Here is an 11,159-nt window from a genome sequence, read left to right as displayed (position 1 = left end):
CCAGCTCTCATTTCATGGAGATTAGATAAACTATATTCCAACTGCCTAAAATGTAAAGTAGGTGGTGAACATCTTTTAAAGGGACTGGGGACTTTTTGAGGGGGTGTGGCTCAGTGAAGTGCTTACAGTGTAAACATGAGGACATAATTCAGATCGCAGAACCCATGTAACAAACCAGACATAGGGGTACATACCTGTAAGCCTAGCATGGAAGTTGGGGCAGGGGTAAACAGGATAATCATTCGTGCTTACAAGCCACCCAGTCTAGCCAAAACCTGGTCTCTGAATTCTCTGAGAGACCCCATCTCAAAAATAAGGTGGAAAGTATTTGAAAACAGTTGTGCTGTTTGCTGGAAGTGAATGAGACTGGAAATAATCACATTAAGCAAGTTAAAACAGTCTCAGAAAGACAGATGTATATTTTCTTTAGTACATACCTCCTAGACTGCATACAGACACATAACATTACCTATGTATATATGACATGAAAGTCAAAGTGAAACTCTGTAGGGAAACAAAGAAGACTAGTGGAATCAGGAAGCATGAAGAATAAAGGGTACAGGGTATCTTAACATGCAAGATATACTTATATGAAAATATCCTCCTATAGCATCTTACATCTGTCAGAATGGCTGAAATCAAAAACACTAATGACAGCCTATGTTGGAGAGAATGGAGAGTAAAGGGAACACTGCTGGTGAGAGTGCAAACTTGTACAGCCATTTTGGAAATTAGTATAATGGTTTTTCAGAAAATTGGGAATCAATCTACCTCAAGACCCAGCTGTACCATCTTAGACATATACCCAAAGGATGCTCAATCATACCACAAGGACACTTGATCAACTATGTTCATAGCAGTGTTATTTGCAATAACCAGAACTTGGAGACCACTTAGATGCCCCTCAACTAAAGAGTGGATAAAGAAAATGTGGTACATTTACTCAATGGAGTATTATTCAGTGGGGGAAAAAACTAATGGCATCCTGAAATTTGCAGGCAAATGGATAGAACTACAATAAATCATCCTGAGTGAGGTAACCCAGGCACAGAAAGACAAACATGGTATTACTTACTCATAAGTGGATATTAGATGTAAAGCAAAGAATAACCAGGCTATAATCCATAGCCCCAGAGAAGCTAGGTAACAAGGAGGACCCTAAGAGGGATGCATAAATTTCCCTGGGAAGGGGAAATAGATGAGATCTCCTGGGTAAACTGGGGTGGAAGGGAGGGGTGGGGGATTGGAACATGGGGAACTGGGTTGGTTGAGTTGGGGGTAGAATGGAGGGGGAGAGTAATGAAAAAGATATCTTGATAGAGGGTGCCATTTTGGAGTTGGAGAGAAACCTAGTACCAGGAAAATTCCCAGGAATCCATAGGATGACCCCAACTAACACTCCTAGTAATATGGAGAGGGTGCCTGAACTGCCCTTCTCCTGTAATCATATTGGTGACTTCCCTAATTGTCATCAGAGAGCCTTCATCCAGTAACTGATGGAAGCAGATGCAGAGATCCACAGCCAAGAACTGGGCTAAGCTCTGGGAGTCCAGTTGAAGAGAGGGAGGAAGGGTTTATGAGCAAGAGGGGTAAGATCTTGACAGTGAACCTACAGGCACAGCTGACCTGGGCTAGTGGGAGTTCACAGACTCCAGACCAACAGCTAGGGAACCTGCATGGAACTGTCCTAAGCCCTCCACATGTAGGTGTCAGTTGTGTAGCTTGGTCTGTTTGTGGGGCTCCTAGCAGTGGGATCAGTACCTGTCCCTGGCACCTTTTGGAACCTATTCCCCATGCTGGGATGCCTTGCACAGCCTTGATGCAGGGGCAAGAACATGGCCCTGCATCAACTTGATATGCCATGCTTTGTTGACTCCCATGGGAGGCCTGCCCCTTTCTGAGTGAGTGGAGGCAGAGTAGATGGGGGTAGATGGGAGGTGGGAGACGAAATGGGAAGAGAAAAGGTGGGGAAACTGTGGTTGCTATGTAAAATTTTTAAAATTATTTTAAGTTTAAAAATTTTGTAAAGAAAGGGCCAGGCGTTGGTAGCACACCACTTTAATCCCAGCACTTGTGAGGCAGAGGCAGGTGGATTTCTGTGAGTTCGAGGCCAGCCTGGTCTCCAGAGCGAGTGCCAGGATAGGCTCCAAAGATATAGAGAAACCCTGTCTGGAAAAAAAAAAACAAAACAAAACAAAAAAAAAAAAACAGAGCAGTCTGAGTTTCCTTCTCTTTTGTTTCATTTAGTTTGGGATTTGGGGTGGTTGCTGTTCTTTTTTACTTTGAAATAGGGTCTTGTTATATAGCCCAGGCTATACTATACCTCAAATCCCAGAAGGTGTGATGATAGGTATGAGCCACCACACCTGGCTAGATGTCAGCTTCTTTAAGACAATAAATATCAACTACAAAAATCCCACACCAGCATCACACTTAATGAAGAAATAAATGTTTGCCCTTCTGACATAGGAAAACACAAGGTCTTCCATTCTCACCACTCATGTTCAATGTGGCCCTGAATCTCTTACCACAGTGTGGTGGTTTGAATGAAAATGGCCCCTATAGGTTCACAGGGAGTGGCATTATTTGAAAAGATTAGGACCTGTGGCCTTGTTGGAGTAGGTGTGGCCTTGTGTGTCACTAGGGATGGGCTAGAGGTTTCAGAAGCTCACCTCAGGCCCCAGTGGCTCTCTCTGTCTCTGTCTCTGTCTCTGTCTCTCTCTCTCTCTCTCTCTCTGTCTCTCTCTCTCTGTCTCTCTCTCTCTCTCTCTCTCTCTCTCTCTCTCTCTCTCTCTCTCTCTCTCTCTCTCTCTCTCCCTGCTGCCTGCTGATCCAGATGTAGAACTCTGGGCTCCTCCTTCCCCACCTTGTCTGCCTGTACCCTGCAATGCTCCCTGAAGTGACAATCATGGACTAAACCTCTGAACTGTAATCCAGTCCCAATTAAATGCTTTCCTTTTAAGAGTTTCTGTGGTCCTGGTATCTTCACAGCAATAGAACCCTAACTGAGACAAACAGTGTCACAAGAAAAGATCCAAAAGGCATTTGGATCAGAAAGGATAAAATAAAGCTGTCTTTGCAGACCATATGACTGTGTGAAAATCCTGGGAAATCTAGGAAACTATTTTTAGAACTCATCAGTGAGTTTTATAAAGCCAAAAGACTCAAGATTGATGTGTTGTTTACCATTCTTGTTGCTGTAACAAAATACTTAACAGAAGCAATTTAAGAAAAGAAAGGCTGAGCTGAGGATGGTGGCAGAGCCATTAATCCCAGCACTTGTGAGGCAAAGGCACCCAGATGTCTGTATCGAGGCCATCTTGATTTTCATAGCAAGTTCCAGGCTAGCCAAGGCTACCCAGTAAAAGTGTCTTAGAAAAGTAGGGGAGGGAGGGAGTTAGGGAGACCTGGGAGAAAAAGAGACGTTGGAATTATGTAGTGTGGCTCTCAGTTATGGGTTCAGTCTATAAGGATTGATAGGAAAGCATGAAGCATGGCTGGTTACATTGCATTGCATCTGTAGTCGAGAAGCACAGAGAGATGAATGCTGGTGATCAGTTAGATTTCTTTCCCTCTGCAGTTTGGTACCCCAGCCTATGGATGCTGCCACCCCCACTTTCGTATACTCTAACCACATCAATTAACTTAATCTAGAAAATCCCACATCCAGATGTTGTCTCTCTCCTGATTCTACATCCTGTTAAGTTGACAATATAGACAATCAGAGGACTGGGGAGGTGGTTAAGTTAGTAAAGTGCTTGCCATGCAAGCATGAGGGCCCTGGTGTGGGTACTCAACACCCATGTACAAGCTGGGCAAGGCAGCATGGCTGTAACCCCAACACTGGGGAAGGCGGAACAGAGACAAGCAGAAACTGGGGCTTGATGGCCAGCAATCCAGCCAGATGCATGAACCCAGATTCGGTGGGAAAGTTCTGTCTCAAAAAATAATGTGGCTAGCAATCAATATCTATATCCAGATGTACACACATGATCACTAGCACATACATCACACATTTACACACAGACACACACACACACACACACACACACACACACACACGCACACGCACACGCACACACTGACACAAACACACATAACCAGTCAACAAACAATAAACAAACTTTAACTGTTTCTTGATACAAGCAAGGAACAAGCAGAAAGCAAACTTTACAAAACAATAACTAGAGATAAAGTGAAATATTTAGCTGCAAACCTACCAAAATATGGGGTCTCCATGAAAAAAAAAAAAACACTCTATGAACAGAGCTCAGCAGAATAACTCATGATCCAAGAATCTTGGCTTATCCTAACACAATTCTTACTGAGCACCCAGTCTCTGTGAAGGTGATTCAGGCCTACTCTCTATAGTTAGTCCTTGTTAGATGTGGTGGCAAAACAGCAGTAACAAAGCTGTGTGCCCCACATTGGCTAGGCCCCAATGGACATTGAAACAATTCTAGCATCATGTGTCAGCCACTCAGCCCAATAAAATGAAAAGAAAAAAGAGCCCCAAATTCACAGTGTCAAACACTTGCCTGCCATTCAAATACATATCATAGGCCCCCCTCCTACAGTACAGGAAAGTACAGAAGAGAGGAGAGTCTAAAAGAAATGACAGTTACTCTCCAATATTTTATTACAGAGATCTTCCCAGCTTAGGTCAGAAACAGTTTCTCTGGGAAGTTAGTTAAGATCACACAGACAACTGTAATTGCTTAAACTAGAGGGATTATTTTTGAGAACTCTTGGTTGAACACCAAAAAGGCAAGCTGCTGAGAACAGGGAAGTAGAGGCTAGATAGACGGCTTGGTAGTTAGGAGCACTAGCTGCTCTTCCAGGAGACCTAGGTTTGATCACCAGAATCTATGTGGTGAACGGTGTGGAATAATCCTTTTGTACACTGTGAAGACTTGTTGCTCAGCTTGGTTTGATAATAAAACATGACTGGCCAGTAGTTAGACAGGAAGAACCAGACACAAAGGAGGCTGGGAAGAAAAAGGGATGGAGTCAGAGGAGACAAGAGCCATGAAGAAGCAACAGGAAGTTCTTAGGTGAGATGAACAAGCCTCAGGGCAGCATATAGATTAATGGAGCTGGGTTAATTTAAAATGTAAGGGTTAGCTAGTAACAAGCCTGGGCGAGCACTTATAATTAATATTGAAGGGACCAGCTCCCCTTTCGGCAGCCATAACAGCCGAACACGTGCTTGTCTGACCTTGTCCTAGACACTAGAAAGTCAGATGCCTGCCTCGTGGCAAGGAGCCAATCAGAAGTTAGCTGGTGGCTATGCTTTACGACCCTGGGTGTGCTTTACGGACAAGCGCACAGCAATGACGTACAAAGCATAGCAACCACCCTGGGAGGGCCTATGGGCCATAACAACCAGTTGGCCAATCAACACAGGGCAAGCCCTCCAAGCCTGGAGGCACACCAATTGTGAGCCTCTGCGTACCCCTAGATACTCCCCTTATGCTGCCCTACAAGATCTCTATACAGCAGTTCGAGCTGTCTTTGCTAGCCATCTGCCTTGGCGGGTGGGTGAAAGACCCGAGCTAACATGGGGTTAGTTTGTTAAAAAAACAATAAAGCCTCATGCAGTTTGCAGCAAGCTCTCGAATCCGCCTGGTGATTGGGGTGACGGAGGTCATGGCCTGGGACCCCGGATACCTGAGTTTTCCGGGGGTCTAACAATATTAAGACTCAGTGTGTTTATTTGGGAGCCGGCAGTCAGGACAGGAAAATTCTGCCTACAGTGGTGGCTTACAATCATCCCTAAGTGCAGCTCCAGGGGATCTGGTGCCTCCTTCAGACCTCAAGGACACCAGGTGTGTATGTGATATACATGCATAATGTAAACAAAACACGTTTACACATAAAATTAATTACCTAATTATTTAACTTAAAAGAATTGGAAAGTAGCTAACAGCCTAACCATGAATAAAGACATTAAACATTCACAGAAAACAAGATGCCCTAGAAAGAGATTTAAGAATAATCTGTTTACTTGACTGTACAATATGTTGTCACATCTCCGAAGTATGTCTTAAATATATTCCCTGGCTGGACCAGCAGTAGAGAAAAAGAAACAAAAAGAAGAGAATCCAAAATTGAAGGCAAGAGATGGGGAGTGTGAAGACCTACCAAATGCGTCCAAACACACCTTTAGCGATGTATCTTGCACTCAACAGCATTACCAGGCATGTGAGATTCAACAGCAAAGTGCGCCATCTAATGGCTGTCACTTTCATTACTACCCAGACCCAGCTGGCTGGGTCTTTTTAATTTTGTTGCTGTTATTGTTCACCATAGCACCCTCAGAGCCTAAAAGGGTTGCTGCAACATAGTAAATGCTGCATCAGCATCATCTAGCAGGGTTATATCACCCTGGCTGCACTTCTAATGCTTCTCCTCCAGCGTTTACTACGGGATTATTATACATCACAAGAATAGTTCAGGAGTTTGATGTATGTTTTATGTTTTATTTTTCTTTATGCCCGCAGTTGCCGCTGCCCCGCGCCCCACCCCCGCGCCCAAGCGGCGCCTCTCGGCCAGAGCGATCCTGCGAACAGGACAGCCAAGGAGATCGGAGGCAGCTGGAAGCAATGCGGCCTGAGAAAAGGCTGGGGCTAGTGGCTCCCTCCTGTGCTCCCTCCACCTACTCCCTGCCTTAGCATCCGCCTCGCTGCGCCTAACCGTATGTTTATATTCTTGTCTCTGCTTTACTTTACACAAAGTCATCACCAGCCAGTCTTTAAGAACACGGAGAGCTGAGTTGTCTTAAATCAACTAACAACCTGGAGGCCCAAGTGTGCGGGCATAAAGAACCTATAGCCTGTCAGAGCATCCCTTGAAAGTTTACGTGCCCCTTTATGGATATGGGCCAGGAGTTAGTCTCATAGAGAGAAAGTAACCAGACACCTCATCAAAGACCAGTTGCCACCAGGCTCTCACCCAGGGGATGCTTGCCTGTGTTCACATTGCCTGATGCTGTGCAGTGAATCCTTGTCTAATGAGGTTTCCCCAAGGACAGTTTTGATGATTATACTTACATATACGTCTCATATTTTCAATCACTTTTCCTACCATAACACTATGTAAAGTCAAAATTCTAAAAGAAGAAAGAAAAAAACAGGGCACCAGTTAGGCAGCCTGGGCAATCTATGGGGCCTCTGGTAGTGGATCAGTATTTATCCCTAGTATACGAACGGACTTTGGGAGCCTATGCCACATAGAGGGATACTGTCTCAGCGTAGACAGACTTTGAAGATTCCCCCATGGAAGGCCTCACCCTCCTTGGGGAGCAGAAAGGTGATAGGATAAGGGGTCTGTGGGGGGCAGGGGAGGAGGGGAGGAAAGGGGAACAGGGATTGATATGTAAAGCAAGATTGTTTCTAATTTAAATTTTAAAGGGGGGGGGCGGAAGCAGTCCAAAGATGATTGATTAGTTTAAATGTCAAATGCTAGCAGCTAAACATCATTCAATCCAGAGAAAATATACATGCATGGAGACAGATTCAGGGTTCCCACTAGCAACCTTTCTGTGGGTAAATACATGGTGTCTGTTAAGGTTTTTGAAGCGTTTAAACTAATGCTGATATCACCATTACTGCCTAGATGGGAAGTGATGATTTACAACTTGCAAGCTGAGCATTGTGCTTCCTGCCTGTGTACCCTGGCACTCAGGAGGCTGAAGCAAAAGGGTTTTGAGGTGAGATCCTGTCTCAAAAACAGAACAAGATAAAAGAGTTCAACTTGTGGATTGTATGTTGTCTCCAAGAGGACTGCCAAATTATGTTCAAACTGACAGGGAACCCCCAAATCAAAGAAAGAAGGAAAGCAGCATTTCATCACGAGGCCAGTCAGAAACTCGGAACAGTGTTCATGACACATTCCATGGGTTTTCAAATAACAAGCAGGCAGCTTACTGTAATGGTTGTATGTGAGAAACAGAAAGAGAAAAAGCAACGAAACAGCCGCTTAACCTTTAAAACCTTCAGAATAAACCTGATGTTTCCCAACCCAACCATAGCAATGTCAACGGAACACCAACTACAGATTTGGCCTCAAAGGGGAAAACTCCAAGAACACACCCCCCCCCCCCGGAAATGGGTAGACTCAGTGACTTGATCCAAAAGGAAGTCTTGGCTTAGCTCAAGCTGGACTGTAGGATTGCTGGCAGAGAGACAAAGCTCAATCTCAGAATTCCTCAGGGACCTGTGAAAGTTTCTGTCTGCCAGGAAGAGTAACTCACCTACTGAGATAAATGGTGCATACCAAGGCCACAGGACCCTCAAGTCCCCTCTCCCTCTACCCCAAACTTCCAGGTTGTTCCAGTTCACAGGGTGCCCCACACACACACACCCCTGCAGCTACCAGTTTGTCTTTATACCCCTCTAGGTTTTCCCTGTTCCTGCTCTTCCCTCTGCTCCCGAGAAACATACCCCTTCCCAGTCTGCTCCCTTCCTCTCTGCCCTGAGAGGTAGCCATGACTGCTCTGGCTTTCCCAAGGCTATTTCCCTCATATCTATAATAAAAATATCCGTCCCACTAATGGATCCGTCAGTGCGGGGGCTTCCGAGGGCCCTTGCGTACAGTGAGCTCATTTAACCATCATGCCAAAACACGGAAGAGGCTCACTGTGCCGAGGGCAGGGCGTCCGACAAAAGCCTGCTTTTGCTCTGTCCTGCAGGCATGATCACAACTCTCAGCCACTCCTATGCCCTCTGCCACCTCGACTTCTTTAAAAACAAGAGGAAGAAAATCTAAAGGCTCAGCTGGGCTCTTAACAGAAAATCGCTTTTCGACACCCCCTGCCCCCCAACACACACACACACACACACACACACACATACACACACACACACACACACACAGTGCCTCTGCTCTCTTCTTTTCCCCTCTAGTCCGGGTTTCCTCCTTAGTTACCAAGTGTCTTCCCGCTTCTGTCTCGCCTCCGCCCATTAGTTCTTGCATCACTTTACAGTTCCGAAGGAAGGGTTTCGTCTCCCTCCTCTCGCCGCATCAGATGGGACAAACAGACACCTACAAGCCCTTTTGTACCCTGCACAGGCCTAGCGCCTTCCACCGTCTCTCACCGATCCCCTGCAAATCCACCCACAGGCGAGGTTTACCCACCCTATCAAATCAGTCGCGCCCCAACCAGTTGCACACACCCGTTTTGGCCGGGATACACTCCCTGCTGCTGAGGAAGCCCAAAGTGGATTTTCCCCGGGACCCGCCCCCCCGCGCCACCTCGCAACCTCCAAACTGAGGCCAGGGGTGCATTCGAACCGGGAGAGCGAGGTGAGCGAACGCGGGACATGGTGCTCGGTGACGTGGCCCGGGGCCTGCGGAGTTTGCAAACTCCGGAGCCAGAGGGGATCCGCGGGCTGGAGAAGCTCCGCTAAGAGGCTCTCCTTTGGACCCCCACGGAGAACTGGATCCGAGTCCTCTCTTGTCTCTTTTACTCTTCATCGTGTAATTTGAGGTATTTAGAATGCATTCTTGAAAGGATAACGCTGGCTCCAGCTCATCAGTGATAGATTTTTGTTTGTTTGATGGGACAGTCTCTTGTTCTCGAAGTAATTATGTAGCAGAGGGAGATACTGCCTTTTTATCCCTCTGTCTCCATCTCCCCAGTAATAGAATTACAGGTGTGCACCACCGCTGCTGGTTTTATTTGGTGCCTGGCTTGGAACCTAGGACTTTGTCCAGGACAGGCTTGAGCTACCTCCCCAGTCCGGGTAACGTACAGTTCAAGGTTAAATAAGGAAACTAAAGCAGTTAAACCCGAAGTGTGAGTCTGTCTTTTGCAAGCGTTTCAAAAGACAAAAGCAATCTTATCAGTAGTATCTGAGGGCCAAGTATTCCTGCAGACCTGAGCCTCCAGCCACTGTCTGGTCCACCCTCCCTTTCACATTCCACCTGGGGTCTCCTCAGCACCACCTGATGGGCAGAAGACACCGCGGAAGCTTGCTCACAGTGCAGCCAGTCAGTCTGTAAATCTGTTAAAAGTTTTGCCGGTGTGCTGTGCAATTCCAGCAGTAAGCAGCCATACAGCTTTCTCTTGTGAGAAATTTAGGATTGCTTGAATCCCAATTTCCCACAGCATTCAAGCCTTTTCTGAATGGTGCCTCTTAACTCATGCAGATGAACTTTGAATTTTTTCATGCTTCCTCTCTTCCTATGGCCTTGAACGCATCTTTGTACTTACGTTGTAATTAGTGAACCTTATAAACATTCTGGAAGCGGACTTGGAGGTATGGCATTCGGTGAAAACAAACAGGTTCATTAGCACTAGCCCTCTTTAGGGGTGTCCTGGATAATCTCTCCTGAGCTTGCCGCTAAACTGAAGGTTCTGGACTTTGTCAAATTCACTAAACTCTAGCTATTCTTTGTGTACACGTTCCTCAGGTTTGTAACTTGATAGTTAGAGTGTAAGTTCAGAACACTAAACGTCAAACGTTTTTAAACTGAGTTTTGAATGCTTTGCCTACCTTTGAGGTCTGCATTTTGCTTTCAGTAATTCACCAGCCTTGAATCTCTAGGTTGCTCACTGTCTTCCTTCGGAATCAGTCCACTCGAGAGTTGATTAAATGGCCGTTTGATTTCTCTGTTGGTCATATGTATCGGGTTTTATATCCATGTGCAGTGATTAGATAGGCTGGGTCACTCTGATTCACATTTTTCTAGTTTTCTCCACAAACTCTTGTGCTCAGAGAAAAACCAAAGCCAGCTGCCTTTTTCCTTCCAGCTTCATGACATCTGAGTGTATCCGTTTATTTAGTCTATTGGTAAATATCACTGTACAGTGTTAATTGCACTGGAGCAAAAACACAAGTATTTCAAAAGCAAAAGTCATCCAGAGGTCGTGGTACAGGCCTGTAATCCCACTTGAGAGGTGAAGACCAGAGGATCAGGAGTCCAAGGTCATCACAGCTAGAGATTGAGGACAGCCTGGGCTACAGGAGAACTTATCTCAAAAGAAATAAATGAAAAGGAAAGCTGGAATTAAAGGTGTGTGCCACCATACCTGGCCTAAAAGCTTTATATTTAATTTGGAATATCTTTTCAGATCTCCAGCTCTAAATGATAAGTATTGTCAATTTCACTAAAACATCAATGGGTCTGAGAAACTTTCTCAAGAATACTAGCAT

General features: G+C 45.5%; 1 protein-coding gene across 2 annotated transcripts in view; it reads left to right on the top strand.

Annotated features, from left to right (window-relative positions):
- The first annotated feature begins 9,196 nt into the window (after positions 1 to 9,196).
- The window catches only part of Kyat3 (kynurenine aminotransferase 3), a 50,238-nt gene continuing 48,275 nt past the window's right edge, over positions 9,197 to 11,159 (top strand). Inside the window, exon 1 of one of the 2 annotated variants that reach the window (XM_027395878.1) lies at positions 9,197 to 9,306. The gene's annotated coding sequence lies outside the window, so the exon portion shown is untranslated. Of the gene's footprint in view, positions 9,307 to 9,372; positions 9,491 to 11,159 lie in introns of those variants that run through there. The other variant, XM_027395879.2, reaches the window with a different exon arrangement.

Source organism: Cricetulus griseus (genome assembly GCF_003668045.3).
Source record: "Cricetulus griseus strain 17A/GY chromosome 1 unlocalized genomic scaffold, alternate assembly CriGri-PICRH-1.0 chr1_0, whole genome shotgun sequence".
NCBI classification, from domain to species: Eukaryota; Metazoa; Chordata; class Mammalia; order Rodentia; family Cricetidae; genus Cricetulus; species Cricetulus griseus.
The sequence above is the reverse complement of the archived record's forward strand: the minus strand, read 5'-3'. Positions and strand labels throughout refer to the sequence as shown.